General features: G+C 47.5%; 1 pseudogene; it reads left to right on the forward strand.

The window, feature by feature from the left end:
- The first annotated feature begins 356 nt into the window (after positions 1-356).
- On the forward strand, positions 357-7,902 carry LOC136102282 (uncharacterized; annotated as a pseudogene).
- The last annotated feature ends 7,592 nt before the right edge of the window (positions 7,903-15,494 follow it).

Below are 15,494 nucleotides of genomic sequence, written 5' to 3' on the forward strand. Positions count from 1 at the left end.
CTTTCATGGGCTGCAGAGCTTTTGGAGGGGATTTGGGAAAAGAGAAGGGTGAGATTTTTTCTGTTATTGTCAGAGTTGCAAATGTATACATGCAAAAGCACTTGTTCTGTTCTAGGCTGTCATTTACAGGATGGGGAATGAGTGACAGCCCGGTTTACATGATGGGACCATGGGGAGGACAGGTAGTGCATGTGTAGTGTCAAGCCTGTCCTGGCCCTGTTGTTTCACAATAGAGAAGTTGCTCATATTACTGTGGTCCTGCTTGCTTAGCAAGGCTAGGGCAGTGTTTGTTTCTATACCAAACCTATTGCAAGGGAAGATGACTTTAACAAAGGTCCGTGAGTGCTAAACTAGGCATGATGATTACAGAACCATTCAACTGCACTGTGTGCTCTTATTTAAATATCTGCTATGTAATTCAGATGCAGATTCTTAACAGTAACTTTTCTCAGGTTCATGACAGCCAGTTAATGAGTTTGTTTGAAAATGTGAGTGTCTACTGCCTGCTCAGAGAATGCAGTGATGGTTAAGAGGGTTTTCTAGGACAACCCAGTCAGTGCATGGGTCTGCTGTTCATCCATTGCTCACTCATGCCCTTACAAGGGAGCAGGCAGGACTCCTCTGCCTTCAGAACATCACAGAAGGATGTCAGGGTCTAGATGGCAATGCCAAGGTGCTCTTGGCTCACAGATGCTCCAAAGTCTCCCTATCCTGATGAGACCCTGTTCCACACCAGCAGAAATGTGCTGTTCCCCTCACTGATGCAATGGTACCCTGGGCTCAATTGATATTTCCCTTCCCCAAGACAGACATCCAGTACTTCAACCTTCCTGATATTGTGTGAGCTGAGAATGCACCTAAGGATCACAGATGTCTGAGGCTTTGGGTAGCCATCTGGACCAGTGGCTTTGTACATGTTGGGTACGCACAGAGTCATGATGGGCATTTGTATCCTCTGCCTGAAGTTTTTGGAGGTCTGCTAAGCATGCTTATGGAAGGAGGGTCAGATTCATAAGTACAGGTGTAAGGACTGGTCAACACAATAGCAGGTGGTGTTATAAGGTCCGGTCCAAGGGAGAAGCTTTGCTGGTCTAAAAACAGTATCTTATTGCAGGTTAGTAGTGAGTTAATTTTCTTGGGCAGTTTTAAAGGCTTATCTTAGTCTCATTTTTTTCAGGAAGCAAATTATCGGAAAGTGTTTATTTAGAGTGAGATTTATGTCTCACCCACAGAAGGCTATTTCTGCCAGTCACCTCCTGTTATTTGTTATTGCTTCATCTCCAGCAATGACTGCTGGTGGTATGTTTTGCAGTACCCTAGCACTTGTATGGACTTCTGCACCAACGGTACAAATGATGAGAAATCATAGAAGGAAATACCTTGTATGAACATCAGCTTGTTCTGAGGTGAACAAAACATGAATATTCAGGACTTCTGTGCAGGAAGTATGACTAAACTGCTCTCTCCTTTAAACCCTGTTTTGGGATGCATAAGCTAGCACCAACTTCTTGGAACAGCTCTTCCCTGAAGCTGGGCACTGTTTCTTGGCTGTTCTTGTTTGCTAGAGGTGGGTAAAATATTTGCCCCCCTGACAAGATTAGCATTTTAATCTCACCTTAAACAATCAAAAAGGAAAGACAGCAAGTGTTATTCCCTACCACAGCTTTATTGAGAACATGTGTAAAGGTGTGAATGGGGTGGTCTGCTCATATATGAGCTCCCCATCTTTTCTCCTTCCCAGTTGTATTCAGTCCTCTCCTGATAAAGTTGATAGAGCTCTTAAGGAATTCTTATCCTGAGGACACTAGGTGAATCCCTTCCTGCAGTCCTTATTTTGATTACTCTAAGCAAGGATGAAAGGCTAGGCTGAGCTATAGTCCAACAAACCACCATCTTGGGAAAAAGCAACACAGATAGAAACCGAAACTAAGCTGTTGCTTCCTCCTAGGACTGTCAGGGGCAAATTACAAACTCTTCAGATCCCTTTATCCAAATTTCTGGAGACCATCCCTAGTCTACCATTACAGAGACCCATCAGGCTCTCACACTTGCCCAACAGATCAAAAACTGGTCACCCCAGTCCTGCTTCTCCCTGTCTCTCCTTTTCCCAGTGTCTCACTTGCCTACCTTAGACCTCTCAGAGTTGCCCTACAAGCTACAGCTCCCCATATTTCTTGCTGCCTGAACACGTCTGCAAACGAGTGGCTATTTACTGCAGCCACAGCTGAAAGCAAGGCACCAACATTTTCTTATCTGATGAAGCTGCCTGTTAAGTCAATCCTTTCATGGCTACTGGCCAACACATATCAGCACAGTAAGCAAGGCAAGCTAGAGACCTCTCAGTTGCCAGTGTCATCACAGCAACCCAGCCAGTCAGGTGCTGGTCCCATAACCACATGAAGAGTGTCCTTTGGATCAAACTCAACAAGCCAGATCCAGTGAGCCATGCAGACTTGGCCCTTGGCAGTAAAATGTCATTGTTGCAGGGAAGACCAGAATAAGGCGCAGGGAAAGCGAACAAAGTTGGGAACAGATCTGGACCAACTTCTGTAGGAGGAATGACTGGCTGAGCTAGGACTACCCAGCCTGGGAAAGGGTAGCTGAGGAACAGAAGTCTGACATCAGGATTGGCTGGAGATGGTGAACAGAGAATGATTCTCTGCTTTTCTCTTTCAAGTTCAGGATCTAGGCAATGACAAACCATCATGTGAGAAGTCAGATAACTAAAGGGGATAGTTCTTGTGTTGAATGGGAGAACTTCTTGGCAGAGGATACTGTGGAAGCTAGCATTCCAGCGAGACCTGGACAGGCTGGAGAGTTGGGTGGGGAAAAAAATAATGAAATATAACAAGGGCAAGTGTAGAGTCCTGCATCTGGGTAGGAACAACCCTAGGTTCCAGTATAGGTTGGGGAATGATCTGTTAGTGAGCAGTATAGGGGAAAGGGACCTGGGGGTCCTGATGGACAGCAGGATGACCATGAGCCAACACTGTGTCCTAGTGGTCAAGGCGGTCAATGGCATCCTGGGGTGTATTAGAAGGAGGATGGTTAGCAGGTCGAGAGAGGTTCTCCTTCCCCTCTACTCTGCCCTGGTGAAACCACATCTGGAATATTGTGTCCAGTTCTGGGCCCCTCGTTTCTAGAAGGACAGGAAGCTGCTGGAGAGAGTCCAGCGCAGGGCAACGAAGATGATTAAGGAAGTGGAGCATCTTCCTTATGAGGAAAGGCTGAGGGAGCTGGGTCTCTTTAGCTTGGAGGAGACTGAGGCTCTTCTCGGTGGCAACCAGTGGTAGGACAAGGGGTAATGGGTTCAAACTGGAACACAAGAGGTTCCACTTAAATCCACTTAAATCCACTTCCTCTCAGTGAGGATGACAGAACACTGGAACAGGCTGCCCATGGGGGTTGTGGCGTCTCCTACTCTGTAGACATTCAAAACCCACCTGAACACCTTCCTGTGTAACCTCATCTAAGTGTTTCTGCTCCTGCAGGGGGATTGAACTAGATGATCTTTTGAGGTCCCTTCCAACCCCTGACATTCTGTGATTCTGTGATCTGACACAGCTTTAAAAATCAATTTGATTAATAAATGGAAATTAAAAAATCCTCTCAGGATTACCAGAAGTAAGGAAGGCCCTTAGCTGCATACTGCAGGTGGCAGAAGGAACATTATGGGGGAAAGTATCAGTGAGTGCTTACGCCAGCCTTATACTGTTCCCAAGCATCAGATGGCAATAAGCAGAAGGGCAAGTAACAAGGAGGCAACCAGCAATTGTGAAGCAGTGATATATGGAGGGCAACAAAGCAGGCTGAAAAAAATATTTGCGGGAAAATCACTGATACATCAAATTTCTAGCGGCCTTTCATCTGGGAAGACCATAAGCTGCTTTGTGAATTGCTCTGGACAAAAGCAAGGCAATCCAGCAGATGTCTGTCTGTGTGGCAATGAAGAGAACAGATCTGTGACAATGTGGGACTGATCCTGTGAGTACAGGCAAATAACATTGCTGACAAATCCCTATGACGGCAATGAGACTAATTCTGTATGTATGGGTGTAAGCTGCAGTTCCTGTATGTGTATAGACCTTTTCCTGCTTGTCTTGTACAGCATAGAGAGGCAATATGAGCAATGCTGAGCCTCTCTCTCTCTCTCAGATGAACAAAACATGATGCAGAAGAACTCTTCTGTACTCAACTTGCACAGCTTACAGATGCCCTTTTCCAGTACCTGGAAGTAAGGAATCTTGGCATTAGCCATCTTCTTACTCCTGCTGGCCCTGACCATAGTAACTTTCCAGATGCATCAGCAACAAAAATACAACAGGACTGCAAAAAGTAGGTATTAGGCAACAATGCTCAGCAGCCACTGGCAGCCTGTGTTTCTCCTATCCTTTCATCTCAACAAGCATCTTCCACCCTGGACCAGAAACAGATGAGCAATGTCCTCAGCTTTTATATTTCCAGCTGCCACCATTTCTGTCATAGTCACTCTGTGGCAAGCTGCATGTCCGAGATCTCCATTACTTGATTCAAGACAGTTAAGGGAGCAGGCTCCTTCTGTTAAAATGAAGTTGTCTCTGTGTGCAAGTAGACAAGAAGTGAGAAACTGGGGCAGGTCACCTCTCCTGGTTGTTACCTCCAAGGGAAAGAAAAAAAGCACACATTACAGGATCCCACAAGCACATACTGCCCATATAGTCATTGTAGCCTCACTACAAGCCAGTTGCTTCTTCACTAGGCCAGACACATAAGCATGGCTTCCTCTGTCCTCTCCAGTCCAGCTGTTATCTCATGTCCCAGGTCATGCCAGGCTGACCAACTCTTCCTTGCTATCTGCAGTTCTTCTTAGCCTCCTGTTACCCAGCCTCAGCAACCCCACTGTGCTCGGATGGCTTTTACAATAGAAAAAATATACAGATATATAGGTAGGTAGGTAGGTAGGCAGGTAGTAGGTAGGTAGGTAGGTAGGTAGGTAGATAGATGGATAGATAGATGATAGATAGATAGATAGATAGATAGATAGATAGATAGATGATAGATAAAGCCAAACCAACCAACCAACAACAACAAAATCCCCACCCTGTTTCTCCCACCTGCTTCTTCCTCCCCTTACCTTCCCAGCTGTGCAAGGTCACAAACTGTAACCATGGCTCACCCCACTTCTCTTGTCCAGAAGCATCACGCCCGAGTGCCATCTGAGCACAGCTTGCTAGACTGCTCCAAGATGTATTTTTATAGTAAGCAAGTCACAAGGCTATCCCCGAAAGTCTAAACCATATGGTATTCACACTAAGTGATCAGTGCCAGCACCTGCATGATGGCAATGTTAACACTGGAACATTCAGCAAGTCCCACTAACAAGGTCTTGCTGGTGACAACACTGTCCCTGCAGGAAGAGAGGTTGAATGAGGCCACAAGTTCCACTGTTCTCCTATCCATGGCTAAAGTTTTGGGGGAAGAAACTGAATCCTACTGAACTGGGATCTTTCCCAGCTGAACTAAACCTTCCCTCCAGGACAGGGCTATGCACAATTTAAAGCAAATGTAAGACTATGTGATAGCAATGTCTTCATCCACTGCATTAATTTTGGGGGTACTTTATCTTAATGTTCTGTTTTCCAGAGACAGTACTCTCAGGAGTTTTTAAACTCTGGGCTCTCTAGAGGCTTCCACTTAAACTACTGAATAAAAATCCTGCTTCAAGACTATCATCATCATCTCCAAATTTCATCATTTACAAGCTGGATGGCGCTTACTCATCTTTATTCCCACAGAAAAGAGATGCCACAGCAAAGGCTGGGTTAGGATAAAGGCAGAGAATGGCATTTGTGGGAGGAAAATGCCACTTCTTCTGCATGATGCTGCTAAGCAAAGCAATGCAGATATCAAGACAAGTACATTGATGCTAGGGCAAATTCAAGAGCTGCCCTAATGTTCAGGAACCCCACAGGGTTAAGTGATGTATTGACTGACAGTTCATAGAAAACAAGACCCAAAAACCTGTGGCAAGAAAACATACAGAGAGACCCTCCAGCTGAAGGGAATGGAGGAAGAAGCAAAGTAGAATAGAATATATACTATATAAAATAAAATATTGCTCTTCCACTTAAACTCTTCACGTGTGGTAACAGGGTCATGTGTGCACCAGGGACACACATGCACTTGTCTCTGTTTCCCTGGCAGGACTGTGCAGTCACAGAGATACTCAACAGCAAAGCAGAGAGCAAAGCACTGACGCATCAGGTCAGCAGCCAGCCCCGCTGCCATGATTTTACAGGTATTGCAGCCCACTAACAGCACATGTGCACCCAGTTCCCATCCTCCATTGCCCTTCAGTCTTCTGGAGGGTACTATAAGTAACTTGGATAAGTTCTGGATGGCAAATTCAGATTTTGACCTCTTGTAAACAGGACTGCTGGATGCTTCAGCTCTTCAGGTTGCAAGCAAAACACAGCATCAGGGTGTGTGGCAGGGACCTTTGCTCCTGTTTCCAGGTGTATTAAGGAGAGTTACAGAGCTTATAAAGTCTGTTGCTGATGAAAGTGAAAACACCAGCAAAGCAATTCCTGGGGAAACTGTTGCAAAAACTCTCCTCTCACTTGATTGAAAGTTTGACTTCTACTCGCTTCTCCTTTATCCATCTCTTACATTTTTACTGAAAAAAAAAGCAACTGCAAACCTTCCACATCTCCTGTCCTGCCCATGACTGAAGACACCCAGTTTCTTCTACACCTCCAGCATGCGTCTCTGTTACTGGACATGGTTTCCAGTAAAAGAAGTTCCTGGGGGCCAGGGCCCACTGTGAGAGGAAGGAGCCCAAGCAGGCAGCTCCGCTGTGCAGCGCCGTGGTGCAGGAAGAGCTGGCTCAGCAACAGGAGATTGGAGCCAGCACCAAAATGCTCCTGGCAGCTGCTAAGTACAGAATGGCTATTAGAGGGTTGCAGCTGCTTCTCTTTAATTAAGAGAAGATCCAACACCAGAAAGAAAAGTGCTGTGAGAAGGGGTAAAAAGGCTGAAAGAGAGCCTATCCTGCATGATGGAGGGCAAGGAAAGCAGCTGCTTTGGTATACTTGCTCTTCTTGTTGCAGCACAGCTGTTGGGCTCTGCTCACTGTCCAGCCTGAGCTTACATGCAGCTCCTGAGTGAGACCAGGCTCTTTCCAACCCTTTCTTCCCCACTATCTGAATTGGGACTAGATGCTTGCACTATCCCATTCAGCCTACCTGCCAGGAGAGGTGAGTACGTGGGATGCTGGAGGTTCCACACAAGACCACATGGGTCTTCTGGCTCTACTGCAAAAGCACCAGGTTTAATCACATCTCCTTCTCTTCCTACCATTGTACAAACAGGAGGGAAGTTCAACACTGCCAGATTATAGAAAGACCCATATATCTCTTTTCTTCTTGTCCTCATCTTTCTTATGAGGAGGCATTACAAACTGAGCTGCACAAGCTGTGCTCCTGCCTCATCTCCTCCTTCAGCAGTACCAAGGACCTCAGCGGCATGAGCACTGATTTGGGTCTCCTGCCCTTCTCCTGGGGAACACTGAAGTTCTCCCTTCTCTACTGCAGAGAGCAATGTAAGCTGCTTTTGACTGGTCTCAAGGCTTGAGGGCTGCCTAGCTGTGGACACACTGAGTCCACTGCCCAGGTCCAGCTGCTGAGACAGGTCACATCCCACATCCCCAGGCTTCAGTGGCAAAGCTGGGTGGTGAAGAACTGCAGCAGGCCAGCCTTTGGGGACCACTTTGTCTGCTCCCTGCAGGATACCAAGGTGGAGAAGAGCGTCCTGAAGCTGGACGTGAGATGGGGTGCTAGCTCAGTAGACATAAAGAAGGGTTCCTTGACCAGAGAAGGAATGTGTGATGACTTCTGGAGACGTCTCCTTCTCTTACTCCTCTGAGGACCATACAGAGGGTTAGTCACCAGGTCCTCTCCAGGTATAGCCAGCTGGGAGGCTGGCCCTTTGGCTATACAAATAAGATTGAAATTGCTAAATACTATCATCAGCAGCCAGAAGAGTCACAAAGCCTAGAACCCCTATGACACTTTAGCTTTCAGAAGGTTGCCCTACTATTTTTGGGGGCATTTTATTTTTGGGTTCTGCAGTATTGATGTAGGGGGAAGATTTTATTTCCCCGAAATCACAGTATCACAGTATCACAGTATGTTTGGGATTGGAAGGGACCTCAAAAGATCATCTAGTCCAATCCCCCTGCTGGAGCAGGAACGCCTAGGTGAGGTCGCACAGGAATGTGTCCAGGCGGGCTTTGAATGTCTCCAGGGAAGGAGACTCCACAACCTCCCTGGGTAGCCTGTTCCAGTGCTCTGTTACCCTCACTGAGAAGAAGTTCTTTCTCAAATTTAAGTGGAACCTCTTGTGTTCCAGCTTGATCCCATTGCCCCTTGTCCTATCATTGTTTGCCACTGAGAAGAGCCTGACTCCATCCTCGTGGCACTCACCCTTTATATATTTATAAACATTAATAAGGTCACCCCTCAGTCTCCTCTTCTCCAGACTAAAGAGCCCCAGCTCCCTCAGCCTTTCTTCATAAGGGAGGTGCTCCACTCCCTTAATCATCTTTGTTGCCCTACGCTGGACCCTCTCCAGCAGTTCCCTGTCCTTCTTGAACTGAGGGGCCCAGAACTGGACACAATATTCCAGATGGGGTCTCACCAGGGCGGAGTAGAGGGGAAGGAGAACCTCTCTCGATCTACTGACCACCCCCCTTGTAATACACCCAAGGATGCCATTGGCCTTCCTGGCCACAAGGGCACAGTGCTGGCTCATGGTCATCCTGTTGTCCACCAGGACCCCCAGGTCCGTTTCCCCTACACTGCTCTCTAATAGGTCATTCCCCAACCTATACTGGAACCTGGGGTTGTTCCTGCCCAGATGCAGGACTCTACACTTCCCCTTGTTAAATTCCATCAGGTTATCCCCCGCCCAACTCTCCAGCCTGTCCAGGTCCCGCTGGATGGCAGCACAGCCTTCTGGCGTGTCAACCACTCCTCCCAGCTTAGCGTCATCAGCAAACTTGCTGATAGTACACTCAATTCCCTCGTCCAAATCGTTAATGAATATATTGAATAATATTGGCCCCAGTACTGACCCCTGAGGCACTCCACTAGATACTGGCCTCCAACTGGACTCCGCACCATTGACCACCACTCTCTGGCTTCTCTCTTTAAGCCAGTTTGCAACCCACCTCACTACTCTATTGTCTAGACCACACCTCCTCAATTTAGCTGTGAGGATGCTGTGAGGGACTGTGTCAAAGGCTTTACTGAAGTCAAGGTAGACCACATCCACCGCTCTGCCATCATCCATCCACCTTGTTACATTCTCATAAAAGGCTATGAGGTTGGTCAAGCATGACTTACCCTTGGTAAAGCCATGCTGACTGCCCCTAAGGACCCTCTTATCCCTGATATGCCTTGAGATGACACCAAGGATAAGCTGTTCCATTACTTTCCCAGGGACAGAGGTGAGGCTGACCGGTCTATAATTACCCAGGTCCTCCTTCTTGCCCTTTTCGAAGACTGGAGTGACATTTGCTTTCGTCCAATCCTCGGGCACCTCTCCCGTTTCCCAAGACTTGGCAAAAATGATGGAGAGCGGTCTAGCAATGACTTCAGCCAGCTCCCTCAGCACCTGCGGATGCATCCCATCTGGACCCATGGATTTATGGACGTCCAGACTATTTAATTGTTCCCTAACCCAGTCCTCATCGACTAAAGCAAACTCCTCCATTGACCTGGCTTCATACGGGGTCTCAGGGGTACAGGGTTCCCCAGGACAGCCTCCAGCAGAGTAGACAGAGACAAAGAAGGCATTCAGCAATTCTGCCTTCTCTGTGTCTTCTGCCACCAGGGCACCCACCTCATTCATCAGTGGGCCTACATTGCCTCTGGTATTAGTTTTATCTGCTATGTATTTGAAAAAGTTCTTCTTGCTGCCCTTGACCCCTCTCGCCAGCTGTAATTCTAAGGAGGCCTTGGCTACCCTAGCTGCCTTCCTACATCCTGTAACAGCAGCCTTGTAGTCCTCCCAAGTGGCCAGCCCCTGCTTCCATGACCTGTAAACTCTCCTCTTCTGCTTGAGCATACCCAACAGATCCCTATTCAACCACGCAGGCCTTCTGGTTCCCTTCCTCGACTTCCTACGTGTGGGGATGCTCTGATTCTGAGCATGCAAGAAGCAATCTCTGAATGCAATCCAGCTCTCTTGGGCCCCTTTTCCTTCAAGCAGTCTTGCCCATGGGATTTCCCCTAGCAATTGCTTGAAAAGGCCGAAATTAGCCCTGCCAAAGTCCAGGGTTGCAATTCTACTTGCTATTCTGTTCCTGCCACATGAGATGCTGAACTCCACCATCTCGTGATCACTGCAACCCAGGCAGCCCTCGACCTTTACTGCTTCGACCAGACCCTCTTTGTTAGTGAGGATGAGTTCCCTGAATCCTCCTTCCAGCCCTTCTTGCAGGTGGGCATCATGTTAGCCAAGTTCCAATAAACTGGGACCTCCCCAGTTAGTCAGGATTGCTGATAGATAATGGAAAGTGGCTTAGTGAACACCTCCACCAGCTCCCTCAGCACCCTTGGGTGTATCCTATCTGGCCTCATAGACTTGTTGGCGTCCAAGTGGTATAGCAGGTTGCCAACCATTTCCCCTTGGATTATTGGGGCTTCATACTGCTCCCCATCCCTGTCTTCTGACTCAGGGGGCTGGGTACCTGAAGCACAACTGTTCTGACTATTAAAGACTGAGGAGAAGAAGGCATTTAGCACCTCAGCCTTTCCATCATCCTCTGTTACTATGTTTCCCCCCATATCCCTCAGGGGATGGAGATTCTCCTTAGCCCTCCTCTTATTGCTAATATATTTATAGAAACTATATTGCTAATATATTTATAGAAAAATACATATATATATATATCGTCCAAAGGATGCAATTGCCTTTTATCCCCCTCCTCTCTTACGATCTCCTGTTTTCCCTTAAAAACATCTGATTTTAACCCAGGATTGCAAAAATTTGGCTACTACCAGCTAGAAATTTTGATCTCCTCATTTATGCCACAGCCAAAGGGTGGTTAGAAAAGACCATCTCCTAACAGGCTCCTAGGTGAGAAATGGCTCGTATGGGGTTCAGCTGCACTCCCATGTGAAGTAAAGCCTCTGTGGACTAATGTCCACAGATTTAAATTCTTCTCATTTAGAACAGGTTTGTTGTTTGTGGGGTTTTTTTTGGTCAAAATGGCTTTATCTCTTGTGTGAGATAACGCTTGCCTCCTAGCTAGTTTGTTGGAAAAGTTTAATCACTCATGGAGCCACTTAGATTCGGTTATAAGAGCCTTGGAAAAGGAGATGAGTGGTATGTCGGAAACAGATGCTTATCTAGAGCTAAGCAGGCCAGGCTGATGCTGCTGTTCTGCTCTCTCAGGGGACTGACTACTCCTTCTTCAGATGGCTGTCATCTTGGTGATGCTGCTGAGGGCACCGTGAGAGCTGACACATTGACACAGCGATGCCACCTGGTCGCCTGCTAGGTCCTTGCAGTTTATTTTTTTAAACAGATATTTGAATTTTGTTTATGTAAATACAGGGGGAAGGAAGCACAGTTTTGCTCTGCTGGCTGTTGGTACCACCCCCTGCTTTTCTTGCCTAGACAGGGACCATGGACTGCCACTTGCCCAATGGAGCTGGGCAACGACCATAGGGCAGTGAGGTGATATCAGATGAGGAAGCAGTCATGGAGCTGGCCTGAGTGCATGCTACTTCTGTCCTTGTAAGCACACAAAAATCCTAAAATACATGGAGCATCTGCCACAGGGATTATATCTCAACGTGCAACATATGAGTGATGTATGGGGGAATGTGGCTGGATGTGGGCAGGCACAACCAGGGGCACTTTCTGACTCCCTGCTTTTGACCTCCTAATAGATGTGATGATTTAATCTTGCTCTGGGACTCCAGTTTGGGTGAGAGATTATGCCAAGCATCAGGTCCTACATGCTGGAGGCAAGATTTGGGCAAGATCCTTGGGATTTCTGAAGGATTGGGGCTCCATTGGTACTGCTGGGGTGGGTTGACAGGGACAGCAGCTTCTGTCCCAGGTCTTCATGAACGTTCCTGACAAGGGATTGTTCTTATCAGAACTGCTTTGGCTGTTCCAGATTAGGAACAATCACATGCTTGTTTTTTCCAGAGAAGCCATGGTGACTGGTTTTACTAGTAGGAGCTACTAGCATGCAGGGAAGGCAAGGAAAGAGGTACAGGTAGGGACAAGTAGGTGGGCTGTTTAGCCTCACCAGCAAACACATCTGCACCAGAGCATCATCACAATGATGCTCAGTCACTAGGATCAGCATCATTCTAGGTTTGATTTTTCCAATCAATAGTGAGGGAGAGGCACCATCCAGATCTAGCTCAGCCGTCAGGAGGTTTGATCTGCTTCTGATGATGTCCTCCACTGCCAGAGGCATAGCTGGGGGTGTGGAGACAGGTTAGCAGGGTGAATCTCAGCATTTTTAGCTCCTTCCTGTGGCAGCGCATCACAAACTGGCACTTTGCAAGATCCCAGCTGCCCCCACCAGCAGCTGCCACTGTCTCCAAGGCCTGTTTGGGGAGCAGAGGCAGGGAATGCTGCTGCCAGGCTGGCAGCTTGCAGTCAGGGGAGGAAAGACTCACATTTGGGTGAGATTTTGCGTGGCTTTTGCTCACCCAAAGGGCTCATGTGGGGTGTGAGGAGCACAGTCAGGAACGACTTTGGGGTCTTGGTGGGACAGCATGAGAGGACTTGCAAAGGTCCAGCAGTGCGGGGAGTGTGGGAATGGCAGGGAGATGCCCAGGCTTGATGCGTGGCACGTGGCACATGGCACAGTCTCTTGCTTTCAACTAGGGAGACACGCCTGGGGAGTGGGACTTGCCCTGTGTGAAGATTTGGCCAACAAGGAAGGGGAGAGGCAGGTGTCCCACCCTTGCTGCAGAATGCAGGTGCTTAGAGAGGAGGAGGGAGAGAAGAGTGGACATGGAAGGTCTGCCAGGCACCAAAGCAGCTGGGAGCTCCTAGAGAGGAGACTCATGGCATGTGTGGGCAGATTAACAAGCTGAGCTGGCCATAGACCAGTCAGCCCTGCACACATGTGCCTGAGGCTGGCTGCCAGCACCTCTGAAATGATTTTTGCCTGTCTAGCAGCTGAAAAAAGGTGCTTTTCAATGGGGGCAAACTCATGACTATCTGAATTTTTGCTCCCACCATCCAAGCCTTGGTTGCAGACTCTCCTGACTGAAACCAAGACTTGAATGCCAGAGCTCTTGAAGTGTTCAGTGGCACAGCCTGACTGCCTTTAGAGTCATTCCCACCAGCTGAATGACATCATAACACTGGAAACTGTGGATCAGGGAACCTTAAACTAAATGCTGAGTTGTTTGGGCCCCAAAATTTGCCTCTAGAGCTGAATCTGAGATCTGCCCTAGTCTGGGGAGGTCTAACATGTCTGGCTCTGAGTGTGGACCAAATGGGACCCAAGTACTCTGGTGTCCAGGTGTGTTTGAACTGGATGTATTGCTTCAAGTCCATTTACATGGTGTTTTGCTAGGGCAACCAAACTTTAATTAAAGAAGGTGCCTCCAGGCCTTTTTATAACTCAAAAGCAAAGTGCTTTACACTGTTGTCCCATAGGCACTACAGGAGCTATGCATGGCAGGAAGGACTACATCCTCATTCCTCATCTGCCCCCTCTCACTCCACTGTGCAATGTGAGCAAGCTGCAGCTCTGTGCCTGCAACCACGTGGCTGACCTGGCTGTCCTCAAAGTGCAAACTCCTCTGGGCTCAAGGTGAGAAATTCCCCTTCTTCAGTCTTTCCATTCCAGCCATGTGTAGGGGAGAAGCTTGTCTTTGTTGCAACGCATGAGGCCCATGGGGAGAAACCCCAGTGATGATGGGGGCTACTGCTGGTCTGTGGGTGAACTTGCACACCACTCTGGAGTGAACAAACCTCTGGGCTGGTTCCTGTGCTTCATTAAACTTGCCTGACTCCTGCAAAGCAGCTGTGCATTGATTCCATGCAAATCTGCTGGTATCTGCATGAGAGCCTGGCCCTACAAAGATGGGACAGGAGCTTGGAAGAGGAAGCACAAACCTTGGAAAAAAAACAAGGAGTAATCCCAGGTACTTAAGACCTCTCCCTGAAGCCACACAGATCAAATGCAAGAGCCTTCACATTTCTGTTCCATGTTGGTGCTGCCTCCAGGTTGTTCCCAGCCTGTGTGTGCTTCCTGGGACTCTCCAGTGGGTCACCATAACTTTTTCTGCTACTTCAGTAGGGCATTCTGCTTTACAATCCCAAGAACACCATCACCGATAGTTACTACAGGTAGGCAGGAGAAGTTGTGTAGGGACTTAAGCCTGCAGTTAACTTTCAGAGCTATCCCAGGCACACTCAAACCAATTCAACATGGCCAACAACTAGAAAAAGCAATTGTACAGAAATGAATCTCCAATTCCTGTTAATAGCTCCAAACCTAAAGTTACTGGAGGCTAATTAGAGAAGCTTTGAGAGTTTGAGGAGGAAAATGATCTTAATAGTTTAACTGTATTGGTACATTGACTCATTATATTGAGGGTGTAATCAATCACTATCCCCTGAGCAGTGTGTTCACCTGTAAGCCAGAGGCTGGCTCCTTCTCCCCATGTTTGCCTTGAGATGGGGAAATCTGCATGAGAAGAAAATGAAGGTTATGGCTCTGTGGTTTGGTAGCACTTTTCTCCAGTGATATTTTTATGGTAGGATTTGCAGATCTATGTGCCCATCTGTCCATACCCTTGTACATATTTATGTACTTAAATATTTGTACTTTTTTTTTCTTAATAGATATTATAATACATATTTTATAAAATTATTATGTATTTATTTATTTATAAATCACCGTTTTCTTCCTCAACTCAGCATTACTTGTCTTTGTCTGGAGTCAGACCAGTTGTCCGTGGGCTTTCATGCGAAGGCAGCACAGTGAAGGGCCTGAATGACTTCAAGTGAAATTCAATACATGGTGTTTGGGAGGTGAAAATTATCCATGGTAGAAGGCATGAGTGAGCAGCATGTCCCCAACAAGGCCACCACTTTTCCCAGGTGCAGTAGCAGGCAGGACAACAGGCATCCTATGTCAGGGAGGGGATGCTACTGCTGCTGTGTCTGAACAGCATCAGAGATCAAGGCCTGGAGGGGCTGCAGGTTATCATGGATGAAAAGAAGGAGACTCCCAAAGCAAACAAAAACGTGCTTGGCCTCTGCAGGGAGGGGAGGACAGAGGATAACAAAAACTGTGACTCCATTCTGTCTGTTCCGCAATGTTTTTCGCCTGGAGATCTTCCACCACCCAGGAGCCACCATCTTGTCTACCTCCTTCAAGCACAACTGGGTCGTCATCCACTCCCACCACCCTGCTTGAGCTTTGCACCTTGGATAGTTGAATACTAGCCTCTCTGGGACAC

Source organism: Patagioenas fasciata, chromosome 5 (assembly GCF_037038585.1).
Source record: "Patagioenas fasciata isolate bPatFas1 chromosome 5, bPatFas1.hap1, whole genome shotgun sequence".
NCBI lineage: Eukaryota > Metazoa > Chordata > Aves > Columbiformes > Columbidae > Patagioenas > Patagioenas fasciata.